The sequence below is a fragment of the Cryptomeria japonica genome, chromosome 11 (genome assembly GCF_030272615.1).
Source record: "Cryptomeria japonica chromosome 11, Sugi_1.0, whole genome shotgun sequence".
Taxonomy (NCBI): domain Eukaryota; kingdom Viridiplantae; phylum Streptophyta; class Pinopsida; order Cupressales; family Cupressaceae; genus Cryptomeria; species Cryptomeria japonica.
Genome location: NC_081415.1, coordinates 244,755,501 through 244,774,257, shown reverse-complemented (window position 1 = coordinate 244,774,257; position 18,757 = coordinate 244,755,501).

The following is an 18,757-nucleotide window of genomic DNA, read 5'->3' as shown; positions in this document are numbered from 1 at the left end:
GTCTTTTTAAGGATTTTAAGAATTGTTTTATTAGATGCCTCAGCTTGGCCATTACCTTGGGGGTAATACGCTGTGGAGAAACGATGGGAAATATGGAAGCGGTCACAGAGTTCACAAACATCCTGATTTTTGAAGGGACGCCCGTTATCAGTAATAATGGAAACAGGAATACCATATCGGCATATGATATAGTTAAGGATGAATGTAGCAATTTGTTTTCCAGTGACTTGTGTGAGAGGCACGACTTCAATCCACTTTGTGAAATACTCTGTGGCTGTGATAATGAATTTATGACCATTGGAAGAAGGAGGGTGAATCTTGCCTATGAGATCGAGTCCCCACTGACAAAAGGGCCAAGGAGACGCAAGTGGCTATAGTTCTTGTGCTGGTGCATGTATGAGGTCTCCATGAATTTGACATTGCTTACATTTCTTGACAAACTGACATGAGTCTTTTTCCATATTGGGCCAGTAATATCCAGTCCTGATAAGTTTCTTGGCCAGGGTAGGACCACTAGCATGTGGACCACATATCCCTTCATGCACTTCACGTAACGCAATCTGAGCTTCCTCGCTTTCTAAACATCTAAGAAGAGTGCCATCTAGACCTCGCCCGTATAGGATATCAGCTAGAATGACATATCGAGAGGATTGGCGAATGAAGGTGCGACATTGGTTATTTGATAGATCAGGAGGTAGGGTATTGTCGCGAAGGTATGTGAAGATGGAACCATATAACTGGGATTCGAGACCAACAATGCATATCATTTCAGTAGGAGTGATCTCATATGAAGGAACCAACAGGTTGTCCACCAAGAACTCATAGCAGGTCTCATTTTGAGGTAGATCAATCAGTGAAGCAATTGTAGCCATGACATCTGCAACACGATTCTGTTCTCTTGGTATTTGCTCAAAATATATCTTTGTGAAATGCTGTTTCAAATCATCCACCATTTGCTTGTAAGGCAGTAATTTTTCATCTTTTATTTGGTAATCATTAGTTGCTTGACGGATGACAAGTTGAGAATCCCCAAAAACATGAAGTTCTTGGATCTTCCATTGAACTGCAATTCGTAATCCAGTTGTTAATGCCTCATATTCTGCTATATTGTTGGTGCAAGGAAATGATAAGCGATATGATTCTGGTATGGAATCGCCTTGAGGAGTTATAAAAAGAATACCAGCTCCTGCCTCATGTTGTGTGTATGAGCCGTCAAAGTACAGTTGCCATGGCTTTGCATGTGATATTGTTAAAATGGATTCATCTAAAAATTCTGAATTTAGAGGAACATCATCAATCATGGGGGCATCTGCTAATTGATATGTGATTGCTTTTCCTTTTATTGCTTTTCTATCCACATACACGATGTCGAATTCACTAAGGATCATTACCCATTTGGCTAGTCGCCCAGTAAGTGTAGCTTTGTTGAGAAGGTATTTTAGCGGATCAATTCTTGCAATCAACTTAGTCTTATGAGTGAGCATATAGTGTCGTAATTTTTGTGAAGCAAAGACCATAGCGAGACATGCATGCTCGATTGGTGTGTAGTTTATCTCATATCCCACCAATGTGCGACTAATATAGTATACTGCTCTTTCCTTGCCGTCAGCAATTTGTTGTGCTAGGAGTGCCCCCAGTGCTGTTGGAGTAGCTGATATGTATAGTAGCAAAGGCTGATCTGGAACTGGTGGCATCAGAACTGGCGGATTCAAAAGATAATCTTTGAGCGTCTGAAAAGCTTGTTGATAGTTATCATCCCATTTGAACTTGATGTTTTTATGTAGCAGGTGCTGGAAAGGATTACACTTATCTGCAAGTTGCGCTATGAATCTTCGTATAGACTGGAGTCTCCCTTGTAAGGATCGAAGTTGACTGATATTTCTGGGTGGCAGCATGTCCAAGATGGCCTTGACTTTTGCTGGATCAGCTTCGATTCCTCTTTTAGACACAATGAATCCTAGGAGCTTCTCGGAGGTTACTCCAAAGACACATTTCTTAGGGTTTAACCTTACTTTGTATTTTTCCAACCGATCAAAGATGACTGAAAGAATGTCCAAATGTGTATCTCTGTCTACTGATTTGCCCAAGAGATCGTCAACATAGTCTTCCACAGTTATGTGCATGAGATCGTGAAAGATAGTAGTCATTGCTCTTTGATATGTAGCACCTGCATTTTTCAGCCCAAAGGGCATGACATTCCAACCGAAAGTTCCCCACAAACAAGTGAATGATGTTTTATGTTGATCCTCGGGTGCAATCCTGATTTGATTATAGCCAGAAAATCCATCCATTAATGATAACATTTCGTGACCTACTGTGAGATCAACTATCAAGTCGATATTTGGTAATGGAAAGTCATCTGTTGGACAAGCTTTGTTAATGTCCCTGAAATCTGTACATATTCTGATGCTGCGATCTAGTTTACTGACAGGTACTAAATTGGAGATCCATTCGGGATAATCAATTGGGCGTATGAATCCGACATCCAATAACTTCTCCAGCTCTGCTTTGACTAGTAATGCCACTTGTGGATGCATTTTTCTTAATTTCTATTTCACTGGCTTTGCCCCCGGTTTGACTGTCAAATGATGCATTACCAAATCCGGATCTAGTCCAGGCATATCAGTGTATGACCATGCAAAGTTGATTTGTCGTTCCTTGAAGAAACTTATGAACTGTGACCTTTCGGACTCTGTCAATGATTGAGCCAGGAATATATTGTGTGGAACCTCTTCTGTGCCAATGTTTGTTTTGATAGTCTCCTCTACCAACATGGATGACTTTTCCTCATATGATGCTGGGAGAATGTCGAGCCTTCCATCTTCGGATGCCTCAGAGAGGTTTTCGCCCTCAGATACGTCCTTTCTTTTTACTTTTTTGGGGTCAGACAACCCCACAGTGTGGTTTTCGCCATAAGACCCTTGATTTGTTCTTATTTTCACATTTTTGCGACTGGAAGGTCCGACACCCTCACCAAAATATGCCATGTTGTTGAGTTCTATAGTGTATCCTACTTTATGGTCTCCGAGAGGGAGATCATCTTGTATGCCAAGATACTCAATAATAGCTTCGTCATTTTGGAATGTGTCAAACTGTGCTGGTCCTTCATAATCCCAGTCAATGAGTTGGTGGTGAACAAGGGGAAGGCCTTTAATGTCTTCAGAGTTTGCAGGGCTAAGAGTGAAGATGTGGTTATATTCGGGTATGTCGAGGTAATTATCGAGGTCATCGATGGCACTCTCCTCATTAGTCTCGATCGCAAGCGAATCAAAATTGTCATCACTAGTAGCGCCTTCCGGGACAGGTGTCCTCATCCTATGTGATTTCGACCTAGAGCCATGAGACAAAGACTGTGTGCAATCCTTATGGGTTGTTTCTTGACCAACTCTGAACTTTTTATAAAATTCCTCTTCTTCTGTGGGTTCATCTGGCTCTCTGAATGTCTCGGTGAGCTCATAGTCACTGGAAGATTTGTCTAAACCCCATTCCCATTCGTTGGAATCTGTGGAATAGCAATCCTCTTGTTGTACTTCGGCAACTTTGATTTGCGATGTCTTTTCTGTCTTTTTAGTATGGATCTTGGAAGTCAGAAAACCAAGTCCCTTCGAGCGTTCCCTTTTTATAGTCAATTCAGGTTGTAAGGGCTCCATAACGCCTTCTTTTCGTAACCCAAGAGGGCTTTTTCCATCATACCCGAATTTTTGTAGAATCTTGAAGCCTTTGCCATATTTTTCACAGGGTATATTGATCTGATCTTGTGCATCATCTTCAATGTCTTTGTATAGCATTTTGTATAAACCTTCCTCTTCCAGTTCACCCCATCTTTGAAAGGTAGTAGGATCCCATTTGAATATCATGATGGATATTTTCTTGTTAGGATGTGGCCTTCCATATTCTTTTGGAGAGCTCATGACTTGTCGTAAATACATGGTCTGATTTAAAGTGTATTCTCCCATGCCTTTGTCTTGAAATTTGCCTTTAAGTTCACCTTGTTTTGATGTCGAAGGTTTCAATGACTCAGGGTCAATGTATGCCGAAGAAGGAATAGCTTCACGATTACTGGGAATGATGGTCTCAGTATGTGATCTCAAGTTATTGCAATATATGAACGGATTAGGATCACCGTTAACTGTTACCTCGACTCCGTTGTGAGGAAACTTAATGCATTGGTGATATGTCGATGGGACTGCCCTCATTTCATGAATCCAAGGACGTCCTAGCAATATATTATAAGTGAGATCCAGATCCAGGACTTGACAAACCACATCCTTTGTGACTGGCCCGATTCTTAGAGGTAAGGTGATTGTGCCCTTGGATGAGCGTTCTTCATCATCATATGCCTTGATGGTGATTTGATTTTTTGAATTCACAGCTTTATCAGAATATCCCAATTGTTTAATGGTGCTCAATGTACAAATGTTTAGACCAGGTCCTCCATCTATCAGGACTCACTTTATTCGATGTTTGTGTATGAAGGCTTCAACATGTAAAGGTGCATTATGTGGCTGACTTACGGAGGCGTCATCAGCTTCTGTGAACGTAAGGGAATGTGGAATGGAAAGGTATCCCACCATGGCTTGAAACTGGTCCACGTTTAGATCAGTAGGAATGGCAGTGTCTCTCAAGATTTTGTCAAGGATAGCTTTATGAGTGGGGGATATACGTAGGAGCTCAAGAATGGAGATGAGCGCAGGTGTCTTCCCTAATTGTTCTACAAGGTCATACTCAGGCTTGGTTGATGAAGAAGCAGTATTTTTAGTGGAGGCACCTGGCAACGTAATTTTACCTCGATGAGTTGTAACATGGAAAGGTATCCCACCATGGCTTGAAACTGGTCCACGTTTAGATCAGTAGGAATGGCAGTGTCTCTCAAGATTTTGTCAAGGATAGCTTTATGAGTGGGGGATATACGTAGGAGCTCAAGAATGGAGATGAGCGCAGGTGTCTTCCCTAATTGTTCTACAAGGTCATACTCAGGCTTGGTTGATGAAGAAGCAGTATTTTTAGTGGAGGCACCTGGCAACGTAATTTTACCTCGATGAGTTGTAACATGACATTCAGAGGTAGGTTCAGAAGAAGATCCAACACCTCTTAGGACAATCTTGGGTCTCTGAGGAGGATTCTCAGGATTTTTGTTCTTGATGGTAATAGTAGAGATATGATTGTCCATCGAGATGTGATTGATAGTTGAATCATAGTTGTAAGGTGCTCTAGTATAGTTGGCCTGATCATCTGTGACTTTGGCTTTTCCCTTGTCATGCTTTGGGAATGGTTCCTTAAACATCTCATGTTCTTGATTGGATGAGTGTCCCTCAATCTCAATATCACCTCTATCAATGAGATCTTGTACGATGTTCTTCAGTCGATGACAATTTCCTATCTTATGACCCTTGCTCTTATGAAATTCACAATACTCATCATCATTCCACCAATTTGGTTTGACCTTTGGTTCATATGCAGGAAAATCTGGAACTGTGATCACTTTGTTTGCCACAAGCTTTTTGAAGACTGATTCAAGTGGTTCTCCCAACGGAGTGTACTTCCTTCGTGATCTAGAAGTTGTTTGAGTATTCACTTGATTGTTTGTAGAACTTGATCCCGAAAAGATGAATTTGGGTCTCACTGTATTGGCATCAACAACACCATCATTGACTGTGTTCTTGTTCTTATTCCAAAATCTTGGCTTGTCTTTTCCTTTAAAGTCATCTTTGTTTTCCTTGAATATCTTAATGACTCCTTGCTCAATTAGAACCTTTTCTGTTGCTAGGCCTTTTTCAATAACGTCCTTGAAGGTGGACAAACAAGCTTTCCTTAGATCATAGCCAATGTCCTTGTTAACGTTCTGGGTGAACATTTCTACCATTTGTTTCTGTGGAATTTCACAAGAGCATCTGCTAGCTAGATTTCTCCATCTTTGTAAAAATGACGCAAAAGATTCTCCTTCTTTTTGCTTAGTGTTGCACAAAGTAGTGACTGAGACATCTGTCTCTATATTGTAAGAGAAATGCTGAATAAATGCCTCTGCTAAGTCACCCCATGACTTAATACTAGGTGGTAATTGAGAGAACCATTCCATAGCTTGATCGCCTAAGCTTTGAGGGAATAATCTCATCAAATATGTTTCTTCTGCCGCTACCTCAATGCAGGCTGTGAAAAATTGTCTTATGTGTGCCTTGGGGTCCCCTTTCCCTCTATACTTATCAAATTTTGGCATCACAAAGTGTGCAGGAAATGGAGGCATTGCAATGCTCTTGTCAAATGGATAAGGACACATGTCTCTCATAGTGTATGTTGGTTTTGGTGTACTCATGTCCTCCATTTTCTTTTGTAAATCTCTGATTTGTTGCTCTAAATTGCTCTTAGGTGGAGATCGACTTCTTGTAGCATACCCCATGTTTGAGACACCAATTTGAGGAGGAGCTTGTTGCATGTATGGATGATATTGATCATACACATGTTCATATGGAGGAGGTCTATATTGATGTGGTATATATGGAGCACTTGGTATAGCTTCATGTTGAGGAACCCCATATCTATTTTGCGCATGTATACCATATTCTACAGGCATGTCATGTTCTATTGTGTTGCCCCCAAATTTGACATGAGGTTTCCTTGTGTCCAAATTTTGAGCATGCCTTTGAATGTCCAATTGTTTTGGTTGATCCATAGCTTGAGCATGTGATTGAGCATATATGTCTGCATAAGACTTCCATAATGGTCTTCGAAGGTAAGTATCATAAATTTGAGCATGTGAATGTGGGACCTCTGGTTTTTGAAGCAAAGCTGATGGTGATTCAGGTACCATATGCGGTCCTCTATTTCCTCCACTATTAGGTCTCGTTTGATCCATGTTAGAGTGAGTTTGTTGCAAAGGTCGGTTTTCCATAAGTTGAGACATGTCAAAGTCATGAGGTATTTTGGCTCCACTTTGTGCCATCATGTGTAAGAAGTATTGTCTATCCCTCCTCATTATTTCTTCAACCAATCTATTGAAATGGGGATTCATAATGGATTCTTCTACATCTGCTGAATGTATTGAAAAGTTGTCCACATTGTCATTGTGTGTAGCATTGTTGTTTGTAGTGTCTACATTTTTCACATTTGGAATGTTTCTATAAACATCCATGTCAGGCAATGTAGTGTGCTCAGGATTGAAAAATAAATCGTTGTCATACTCATAAGAACTCATGTTTGCGGACTCTTGAGCTTCTTTAGCTTTTCTCCTAGATTTTTGAAGACGGGTTTCAACCATGAACTAGGTATTTGACCAAAATGTGAGAGACTAGATGAAAAATGGAAAAAGTATGGAAGACCAAGAGTTGGATGGAGTGTAAATGAGTCTGAGGTGTACTTGCAATGTCCAAAATGTAAGACCAAGTATGTATGTAGTAGAGTAGGTGTGACTTCCAAAGAGAGGATAGTTTCTCTTGATGAGGTAAGTTGACCTTGACTCCAAGTAAGACCAAATGAGACCCAAAGGTAAGAAACCTTGATGAGGGACCACTTAGCAAAGTGTTGTTGTATGTAGTGTGTTGACAAAGTATGATGAGGACAAGCAAGTGACCTTTTGACTCAAGTTTAGACAAGTGTGAATGTAATGAGAGATGTAAAGCAATGATGGACTATGTGAGACCCAAGGACAGGTTGAATACTAGATGAAACCTGAAGAAACAACCTAGGAAGCTCAAGTATTCCAAAACTGATTTCTTTTGTTTGCTGGACTGTGAAAATTTTCAATTCTGGACACAGACGCTTCTGTATACTTCACAGACACGATTATCCGATGCAGACGTGTTTCTAATCAACACAGACACTGTTATAAACACAGACGCTATTCTGTCCTTCACAGATGCGTTTAGATGACTTAGACGCGGTTAAAATAGACACAGACACGTTTCTGTAAACTTCGTGCAATTTTTCCAATCTATAAAGTTGTTTTGTTGTGACCAAATCTGACTGTTTGACTGTTTTTCGTGACAAGATGATACAATGTTGATGAGGACTCAATGTTTGCTAGTGTTTAGACTCCAAAATGACTCCAAAAAAGTGTTTTGTTTGATGTAAAATGTTTTGCATACACTTGAAGACACAAAAGACACAATGTTTTGTTGTTTGGTCTTGAATGTTTGAATGTTTAACATAAGACAAGCACAATTCTTATGGCTAGCCAAGACAATAGTTGTTGATCCCACATAGGGTTTTACCCCTGAGGCTACGCTATTCAGAGCGGATACTTAGATGCTTGACCTCACTGGCTCCACCCTCGGCACTCACTTCTCGGGTCAGCCAAGCATCAGTCCCCATGAAAACTCCCCATGGCGAACTTTGTATCTCTACTAAGAACCGTATGTGTGTGGGCCGCTACCAGAGGTCCGACCTCCTGCCCCAACAACTAGAAGGATTTGGACTTCTAAAACAAAAAGGTGCTAGTAAGGGCATCCACTCATGTGGCCATACATGCGGCACTTTCAGCTCTGTAAATATAGAAGGCTCCCAGCCGGTAGGGGTTACGCCTTACAAATGATCAAATAAATTTGATCAAACGGGTTTATGGGGAGACATAGTATCGGTATGAACTAATCAGCACACGTTATTCATAGTTTTCACCATGAATACATTTGATTATAGTGGTTCGGATGAGGTGGGTTTTCCTCGCTACCACTTGGGTCGTTCTCTTCTCACTAGTAGTCCTAATGACCACACGGGAAGACAGGCCCTCTAAAGATTAAACAAAAAGAGCCTATTGCTCAAGACACAAAAGACAATGATTCAATTTTAGTGCACCAATGGAAGTGTTTGCTAATCTATGAAAACAAGGCACACAACAAAAATTTCAAAACCCTAGCCAAGGACCTGCAACAAAATTTGTTAGTAGTTTGGGTTGTTTCAAATGATCACCCCTTCCTACAAGCACACAAGTTAGGTAAATTTTAGGAACCCAAAAGACTTTGTGAAAATAGGGGCCTTCAACAAAAACGTTTTTGCTTCCAAGACAAAGCTGCACCAACTTAGTTAGCTAGATCTGAAAGGGTTAGTCCAAAGATAAACCAGATCTAAAACCCTAAGTGCGAAATCCGAAAATTGAATCAATGAAAATTTGAAAATTTCGAAACAATAAAAACACAGACGTTGTTACCCACGACACAGATGCGTCTGTATGACACAGACATGATTCTATGATGCATAGACGCGGCCAAAAATCACAGACGCCCTTCTCTGACACAGACGGGAGCAGAAACAACACAGACGTGCTTATGAAACACAGACGCTCCTGTCTGAGACCTGCAAAATAAAATTTGTCAAAAACACAGACGCGATTCCAGATCCCGCAGATGCTCCTGAAACTCAGAGACGCGATCTGAAAGTTCGCAGATGCGGAAAAACCTAAAAGTCGTCGAAAAATGTCCGATCTGCAACTTCAAAAACACAAAATCTGTAAAAAAAAAAAAGTTAAATGCAAAGGGACAAGAGTCCCACCGGGCGTGCCAAAATGTGTATGGTGAAAATGGATACAATAATAACAAGATTGAAAGGCTAAATGAATCCAACCACAAAAACCCTAGCCTAACAACAACAAAGATCCACCATAGGATCGTAATGTAGTCAAGTCCTCCAAATTGTTGATTAGGTCATTAGGATGATTGATTAGCAATTAGGGTTTGATAATGAAAAAGGCATCTCCTTAAATAGAAGACACAATATGAAATGGAGGGATAAGATTGAGAGGTCTAAAAAAGGAGGTCGGCTAGGATTAGAGGGTAGGTAGAAGAAATAGTAAAATAATGAAAGAGGTAGGTAGTGTAGGAATTAAGAGATGAATGACATGTGTCATGTGTAGAAAAAGCTAATGAATTAATTAAATAAATAAAGATTTATTTAATTAATAGAGGAAATGGGATAATTAAATAAATAAAATATTTATTTAATTTAGGAAAAGGATAATTTAAATAAATAAATGTATTTATTTAAATGAGAAATAAGGCTAGAAGAGGATAAATGAATTAATTAAATAAATAAAGATTTATTTAATTAATAGAAGAATTAGGCTTAGATAATTAAATAAATAAAATATTTATTTAATTAGACTGGACAATTTTAGGTGTCTACAATATCTATCTCCCTCCTTCTATTCCTATCTCTCCTTCTACCACTCTATCCTCGTCACTCCTTATTTCTATATCTAGTCTCTAATAATCTCTCTTCTCTATATTTATCCCCCCCTCTACCTTATCCTACCTATACCTATTTATTACTTGCCTCTATCACCTCCTTTGTCTCCCTATCTTTTCCTCTCTATCTCTATCTCCCTTTAGATATATCTTCATGTATATTTACATATCATTATCTCCAAATCTCACTTATTCACTCCATATCTCCCTCCATTTGTCCTACTCTCTGTATCACTTTCTATCCATATCTATCTCTACCTCCATCTTCACATCTCTATATCTTTCCCCGTCCATCTCTCTTTTTATATGTTCCTCTAGCTGTATATCTCTTCCTCTATAGATGATTAATCTACCTCTCCCTCTCTTCCTCTATTGCCCTCTTTCTCTCTCCATCTCTATCCTATCTATAATATTTATTTATGTCTTTATCACTCTCTCACGCTATCTACTTTTTTATATCTATCTATATTCCTCTTCCTTTAGATCTCTCTATCTCTTCCTTTTTTGTATCTCACTCTATGTACCCCTCTTTATCTATTTTTCTCCATCTCTCTATATATTCATCTTTGTATTTACCTCTCTCTTTCTCTATATCTATTCATCTCCCTCTCCATTTATCTTTATTTTTATCTGAATATTCCTCTCTCCTTTTCAATCTCTAGACATGTCTCCATCTTTATATCCATTGGTGTCCTTCAGTATTTCTCCCTCTCTCTTCATAGTCCTTAGTATCTATATCTCTATTTATGTCTCCATCACTTTTCTAGGTATGTCTATCTCTCTCCATTTCTCCTTCTATCTCTCCCTCTCTTTATCTCTTCATCTCTCTTCAACCTTATATCTCTCTCCTTATTTGTATCTTTATCTAAGTTATACATCTCTATCTCTCCTTATCTATATATGTATTTATCTATGTGTGTGTGTGTGTGTGTGTGTGTGTCTATCTCTCTGTAGTGATATCTCTCCCTATTGGTAAATGGATCTTTGTGTTGTCAAAATGGCCTGCTCTCCCATTAGGATTCGTGACAAAGGAACTAATCACCTCCAATGTGATCCATATCTCTACAGTTTGTATTGGGCATTGATAGATTAGTCTTTTGAAGCAACGACAAACTAGGCCAACAAATGGTATTAGAGCCTTGGGTTACGGGTTCAAATCCCCTCAGGTAACGCTGAGGGGGAGATTGTTGGCAAAATGGTCGGTGTTCCCCTCAAGATTCATGACAAAGGACTAACCACCTCTCATGCGATCCATATCTTTATAGTTTGTATGGAGCGTTGATAGATCGGTATTTCGACGCACTAGCAAACTGGCCCAACAATTTGATTATCTTTCTAATTTGTATGTTTTTCTGTTAGCTGTATTTGGATCTTAGTTCTTGATGAGGTGTGTGGGGTATCTTTCACCTATGAATTTTGTTGCTAGGGAGGGAAGGGGAGAGGGGGAGAGAAGTGTGTGTGAGAGAGATATAGACTGTGAGAGGAAGAGATGGAGAGATAAGTGGAGAGAGATAGGGAGAGATAATGAGAGAGAGAGAGGGTAATTAAGAGGAGGGGGTAGGGGGAAGAGGGAAGTATTAAAAAAGGGAGAGGCTAAGAGAGGCTAGAGAATTGAGAGAGAGAGATAGAGAGAGAGAGAGAGAGAGAGGAATAATTAGAGGGTAGGAGGAGAGTTGAGAGGGGTAAGTATCAACAAATGGAGATAAGGAGAGATGGGGAGAGAGGTAAGGAGAGAGGGGGTAATTGGGGGGAAGAGAGAATGAGAGAGAGCTGGGGTAAAGTTAGAGGGGGGATAGGTGTGTGAGAGAGATGGTAATTAGGGAAGTGAGAATTGGAGACAACAACTCAGTCATAGAACTATCTAGGAATCTAGTCTTTCATAAAAGGAGAAATCATATAGACACAAGGTATCATTTTACAAGCGAGTTGATCAACAATGGAGAAATCTACTCGAACATTGTAGGTCCAAAGATCAATTTGTTAATATCTTCACCAAGGCATTGGGAAAGGAAAGTTTTGTGCATCAAAGAGACAAATTGGGTATCATAGATGGTCATTGTGAATATTGGGGGGTGTTGGGATCCAATCCCAACTACCTTACTTACTATAACTCTCTGGTTGCCTATTGTCTTCTTAAGTCTATTGTGTCCTCTCATTCACCTTAGACATGACACATCTTTTAAATAAAAATTATATGTAATCTTCACTGCAAATTTACTATGTACATCATAATTTTGAATAGTTAATGCCTTTGACCTTAGTATTGTTAGGCATACAAATAAAGGCCAGTGCTTCAATAATTTTTGTTTTGAATGAAATGAAGTTTGTAGAAAAGTCTAGAAAAATACACAGTTGCAACATGCAGTGAAAGTCAAAAATAGGGGTTTTGTATTGTTATAGCAACAACAAGATTGTAGAAGAATGGGGGATAAGTGTTTGTTTTTACCTAACTAAAATTATAAAAGAGCAACAACTCTTCTTCATAGATCAACTTACATATTTCCAATGTATATGAATATATAATTTTCTCAGTAAAAGTTTTTTATCTCTGCTATTTTCATTTTGTTTCATGCTCTTTGTTTTTCCTCTGCTTTATTCCATTAGTGTCTAGCACGCCCTTGTCCAATTGCAATTTACATATTATATAGTGGTCTTTAACCAAGTCACTCTTGTTTCAAAAAATTAATTCACTGTTGGCATTATAGTGATCCACATATCCCTTAAATTCAATGGAAATTCTAGGAGTAAGATACATTAATCAATTAGATCAAGTAATTAATGAGATCAATCATAGTCAAATTAGATTGAAAAGGAATATATCAACTATGATACTTTATCTATGTCATTATATAGTTAGAATGAGTGATGTGAATCATTAATTGGTATTAGAATTTCATTTCAGCAAACATTGACATCCATTGTTAATTTGGTGAATTTTTATGTTAGTAACTAATGTTATCTATAATATCTAATGTTATAAAGGTTGATGTATTGTAATCAAGTCATATATTATTGCTTAAATAGTGATTTAAAAAAAAGTATTTTAGAGGGTTTTCGAAAGTGATATATTATTGTAGAACACATTGTAAAATTTTGTATGAACTTAATATTATTATTATTTTATGTTTGTTATCGTTACTGTTAAACATTAGATTTCTAACAATACTTTTGTAGGGAGATTGAACAATAAGGAGTAGTTTTTGCTGCAAACAATATGGGCTATATAGATCACATGATTTTCAAGACTTAAAGGCTATGATCAACACAATAATTTGTTATTTGTCACATGATTTTCAAGAATTAAAGGCTATGGTCAACACAACAATTTGTTATTTGTCTTGGTAGGTAAAATGTTTGATGGGTGATAAAGAATCTAGAATTTTGATGTTAAAACATGGGTTACAATGCTATCACTTTAAGTTTCTTAAATTTTATTTTATGCATTATCATTTTTCCTTAAAAATTATGAAAAGACTAGAAGGAATTGTTTTTATGAGAGGGTCAATAGTTTCATTGTGTAGGTGTTCATTGTAGGTGTTCAACATTGTTTTTGATAAATAAAGCAGCGATAATACGGGTGCTGACCCTTTACAAAGCTAAATGGCTAATTGAAATAAACAGACCAAGCAAGCATGTAAACCCCAAACAAACAAAGTTAGATAGGGCAAACAAACCCACCTATCAAACCATCAACAAAACAACCCAACTCAAGAATGGGGAGAATCCACAACTTGACGAAGGGGGGGCTGGGGAAGGGGGGTAGATTTTCCTTTCCGCTTGCAACAAACAACCATCAGACAACACTATCATTAGGAATTTTCAAAAACAAATCAGGCGGGGGAGACCCCACAGAGACACTGCCAGACTACTGCAACAAAACACCAGCAGATTGTTGTTGCAGAAACACAACAAACTGCGCTGAAGAAGAACATAATTGCCTGGAGAAGAGCGAAGCTGAGGATCAGGAACAACGGATGTAGGAGCCAAGGGGATGAAAGAGTCTACAATAGTAGTAACCTCAACAAAGCCATCATCAACAGGTGGAAGCTATTTTTTGTATTCTTTTGTATCATTAGACTTGACATTTTGACGCTTGTTTAAATATCTTGTAATTTGTATTTTAATTATTTAAAACAATCTCTTACTATATTTTTAGTTCTTGCCGACAACAGGATACTAACGTATTGGATGCATTTTATTAGTTTATGCTGACCAATCACAATTAAATATTATTTGCATCTTCTCACATTTTCCAATGTTTAGTAATTTCAATAGAATTAATAATTAAAATATAATTATTTTTTCTATTATCATTAGTAGTTGTCATTAATTTATTAATTTTACCCTTTTTTAAAACTATGAATAATTTCACAATACCTATCAACAATAAATTAATCCATTCTAGAAATTTAGTGGCCCTATTTCTATTTTATAGAAAAATAAAATTTAAATTGTAAACAAAAAATTCTCGAAACTATGAAATTATTATTTTTTCATCTGCAAATAGATGTCCTCTAGATTATTATTTTTTCATCTGCAAACATACATCCTCCATCGGTAACAACAACATCTACCCTCCCCAGTGGCAACTCCGCTCAGCTAGCAATAATGCCAATGGCTTCTACAACTCTTTAGCATTTACAGCATAATCGGAGTTAGTATAGAAAAGGAGCCAGTAAAAAATGACAAAGAGCACCGAGTTTCAACTTGGAACGATTGGAGCTTTAAGCCATTGTCATCTGTGACAAGTTTTGGACTTAACTTTGGTAACTTTGACTTAACCCTACAGGAAATTCATTACCTTTAAGTTAAGTAGGATTTTCAAGGCATTATTTTCTGAACCTTGTCATCAGTAATCGCCCGGTAAAAATCCAAATCTCCTTTCAATAGTGTCTAACTTCATATTCGCAATAGTAGCTGTGTGAATCTACTCTTTATTCTCTGCTTTTGGAAATTGGCCTTTTCGTAGATCTAGCACTCAAATTTAAGGAATCTCGAATTTAAGTATTTTTTTCCAATAATCCTTGGCAAATTACAATTGTGTTTACACCCCAGTTTTGGGATTGGATAAATTATTGATTGTCAGTTTGCAGTTAATTTGGGATTCCTGCCAATCACACTACAGATGCCTTAAAATAGTTTGACCCTAGGTTTTATGCTTCTCGCTTGACAAAATGAAAATTTGCTGATAATTTGCAATGTAATTTGTTAGATTCTTGGTGAAATCACAATCTGTCAAAAGTTATGTATTCCTATGTGTAAGATTATGGGATCTAAACCCATGCCATATCTTAATTCAAAAAACCCAAATCATAAGTCTAAACTGTATCTACTCAGAAAAATGTAGTACAAAATTCATATTTGAACAAAGCCTTGTAACCAAAACCAGAGCCTTCTGAGTCCATACATTAACTTTGATACAAGTCAGACAATTTTAACACAATATCACTTGTACAATTGTCCACCAAAGCTAATATTTCATAGACCCATATTACAATCAATCAAAATCATAAGAAATGGTGCATCAAATTCCTCTGATCCATTAATTGGAAAAATAAAAAACTTCACAATTTCGAAAGGATGCTCTAAAGCACAAATTAATTACATTTCATGATCATATGAGCTTACAGAATACCCATGCAATTCAAACTCGACACAGTATCTCATGCATATGGGCATGTAGAAGATTCCTAATGACTTTACATACTAATTATTGCTTTCACTGGCTTGCCCATTACCCTAATCTACTTTAACTAAGCGATTTGTTCATTCCAGATTTATGGCAATGTGAAGTCTATCAAATTGCATACTACCATTGAAAAAACTGAAGCTTTTGATACTTGAACTAATTAAAGTTTAATTTATTACATAATTTTACCTATTCAGAACGTGCAGGTGCCTACGTATAAATGTATAAAAAGGGGCAGATGGTGCTTATAACCATTTTTGGGCAGCCTTCGAATATATTGCACTCTTGGATATTTTTCGAGCTTCTCCAATCAAGATTCTTCAATAATCTTTGCCTATTCTACCTAATTTAGAACCTGTGGTTGACGGCCTACAAATGCATAAAAAATGGCAGATGATGCTTATTACAATTTTTGGGCAGGCTTTGAATAGACTGCGCTCCTTGATATTTTTCGAGCTTCTCCAATCAAGATGCTTGAATAATCTCTGCCCACAACGCCCAACACATCTTCTACACTGTTGTTATCCAACAACACAGTTTCCCTGACCTTTTCCTCCATCTTCTTATATGCCTCTGCTCTCAATCTGATAGAACATTTTTCTTTTTCCTTTGCAAACTATTTCATGTTGTTTCTTCTGTCCTCATAATCAGATTTCACTTTAAGAGTTGGAGTGCTCTTTCTGCAATATCAATGGTGCTTGTAAGGTATACGTCTCTTCCTTGCAAGAATAATGTGCCATGAGTCCTCATTCCACTTAAGGCCTCCAGAAGAAGAGCTTCCATGTGGCTAGAATCCTGCATCTTTTTTGGTGGTTGGACACATGTATCTGTAGACTTACCACATGCTGAAATGTGGCTACAACATAAACTTGAAGTGGCCGATACTAAAAATTAATTTAATATTTTAAAAAATCTTTTCAATTTGCATTTTTTCACCCAATTTGAGATCCATAATCTTAAATATAAATTTTAAAACAAATTTATATCTTGACATGTGAGCTGAATAAATAAACCAGGTGAAAGCTAAAATTGACAAAGTGATTTTGGGTGCACAACTTACCTACCAAAGTTTAAAAAATGTTGGCCGTAAATATTGTTTAGAATTAGTTGTCAAGTGGTCCCCATTCCCATAATTTGCTATTCCACAACTATTCTCATCTTTTGGCTCTCGTATAATCTTATTCTCTTGCCCATTTACTAGTTTAATTTCACCTTTACAAGTTAACAACTCACCCATGGATAAATACCTACTTAGTTGGTAGTTAGAAAAAAAAAAATTATATATTTATGAATTTTTTGACAAGTTAAGCACATAAATGGCCCTTTGCAATATTTTGACACTTTGTCAAATAATTATCAATAATCACTTTATCATACTCCTGGATTTGCATCTTTCACTCCAGCTATAGTCCTAGCTAGGCATTGCCCTTCATCAAGTAACTGTGCTCTCTCTGTGAAAATGTGAAAATTTCTCAATCCACTCTAGCTTTGAACAATGCTTGCATGATCCATGTGGATAATTTTTATTCACTAAAAATGGTTAATGTTGCGACGATCTCGATGTTGGTTATCAGTTTTCCGAAATTGGTGTGAAGGACCTCCCCCTTCTCTATTTGTACTCCCAAATGCTATGTTAGTGGCCTCTTCGCAAAATATGGGGCAATGCTTATTTTTGTTCATTCAAGTGAATGGCAGCCCGATTACAAAGGATTTGAGCCTCTTAAATAGCATTAATCCATTTATTCATGCAAAATCAAAATTGTAATAGGATAATGATACATGGAGCTTGAATTAAGTGGAACCATTAAAACTTATATGTCCGATTATTTTAATAAAGATTATAAGCTATTTAAAGAGATTTAATATTGTAATTGGGAGATATTAGAGATATGGGGAATATTGTAAAATATTATTGTTAACCCCATTTTAGAATGTAAAATAGTATTTAAAGGGGGTGATTTTTGTAATGAGAGACATGGAAGATTGGAGAATTGTGAGAGAAGTGTGAGGGAATTTCTTTTGGAGAGATTGATTGTGAATTGTTCATCTCTGTGCATTGGGAGCTTGAAATCAAACTTGTTGCACTTGTTGGAGAAAGAATTTTGTAATTCATTATCATATGAGGAGATAATTTTTTGGTGAAGCGAGAGGAAGCTATTGTGGAGTTTGGTACTTCACTCCTGCACTTCGAAAAGTGGCGTTGTGCGAATAGGAGTGGCTTTTGTAAGTCTTTGTAAACTCATTTTTTGGAGCATAATTGGATCGATCTCACCCAATTGGGCAGACCCGGAGACGTAGTCACCTTGTGGCGAACTCCGTAATCAAATCCTGTTGTTTGTGTCTCCTTTCTCTTCCTCTCTAAGTTTTCTATTTCATCACTTCAATTTATTTGTAATTAAACATTTTATGTACATGCTAATTGCAATTTGTTAAGCATTGTAACATTAGCATTTTTATGCAATCAGTCATAGATCCTTAATCAGATCACTACAAACGAACGTTGATTATATACATTCTGCCAATAACAAAAAATCTCACAAACAAATCATTTGAATAGTTGCAATGTCAAAGCAAATTACAAATTACAAAGCTATGAATTCAAATCTGCATCCCTTGTCAGATACCTATATTCTCTTATTCACTGCAACAACCCTATTCATAATGGTATTCAATCCCCACTCTTTATCTTTTTCTTTCATATGTATTTTATTAATCTACACTTTTAAAAGGAAGTATTAAATTTGTAACATGGTTTTATTCTGTGCAATCCCTATTTTGTTGTCATCTGCCTTCTATTCTTTGTTGGCTTTTCCCCTTTAGCCAAACCTGCTTTTCAATACAACCTTTCTATTCTCAATTCATTCACAAGTCTGTTTTATTCATTCATTTTTCTTTCCCC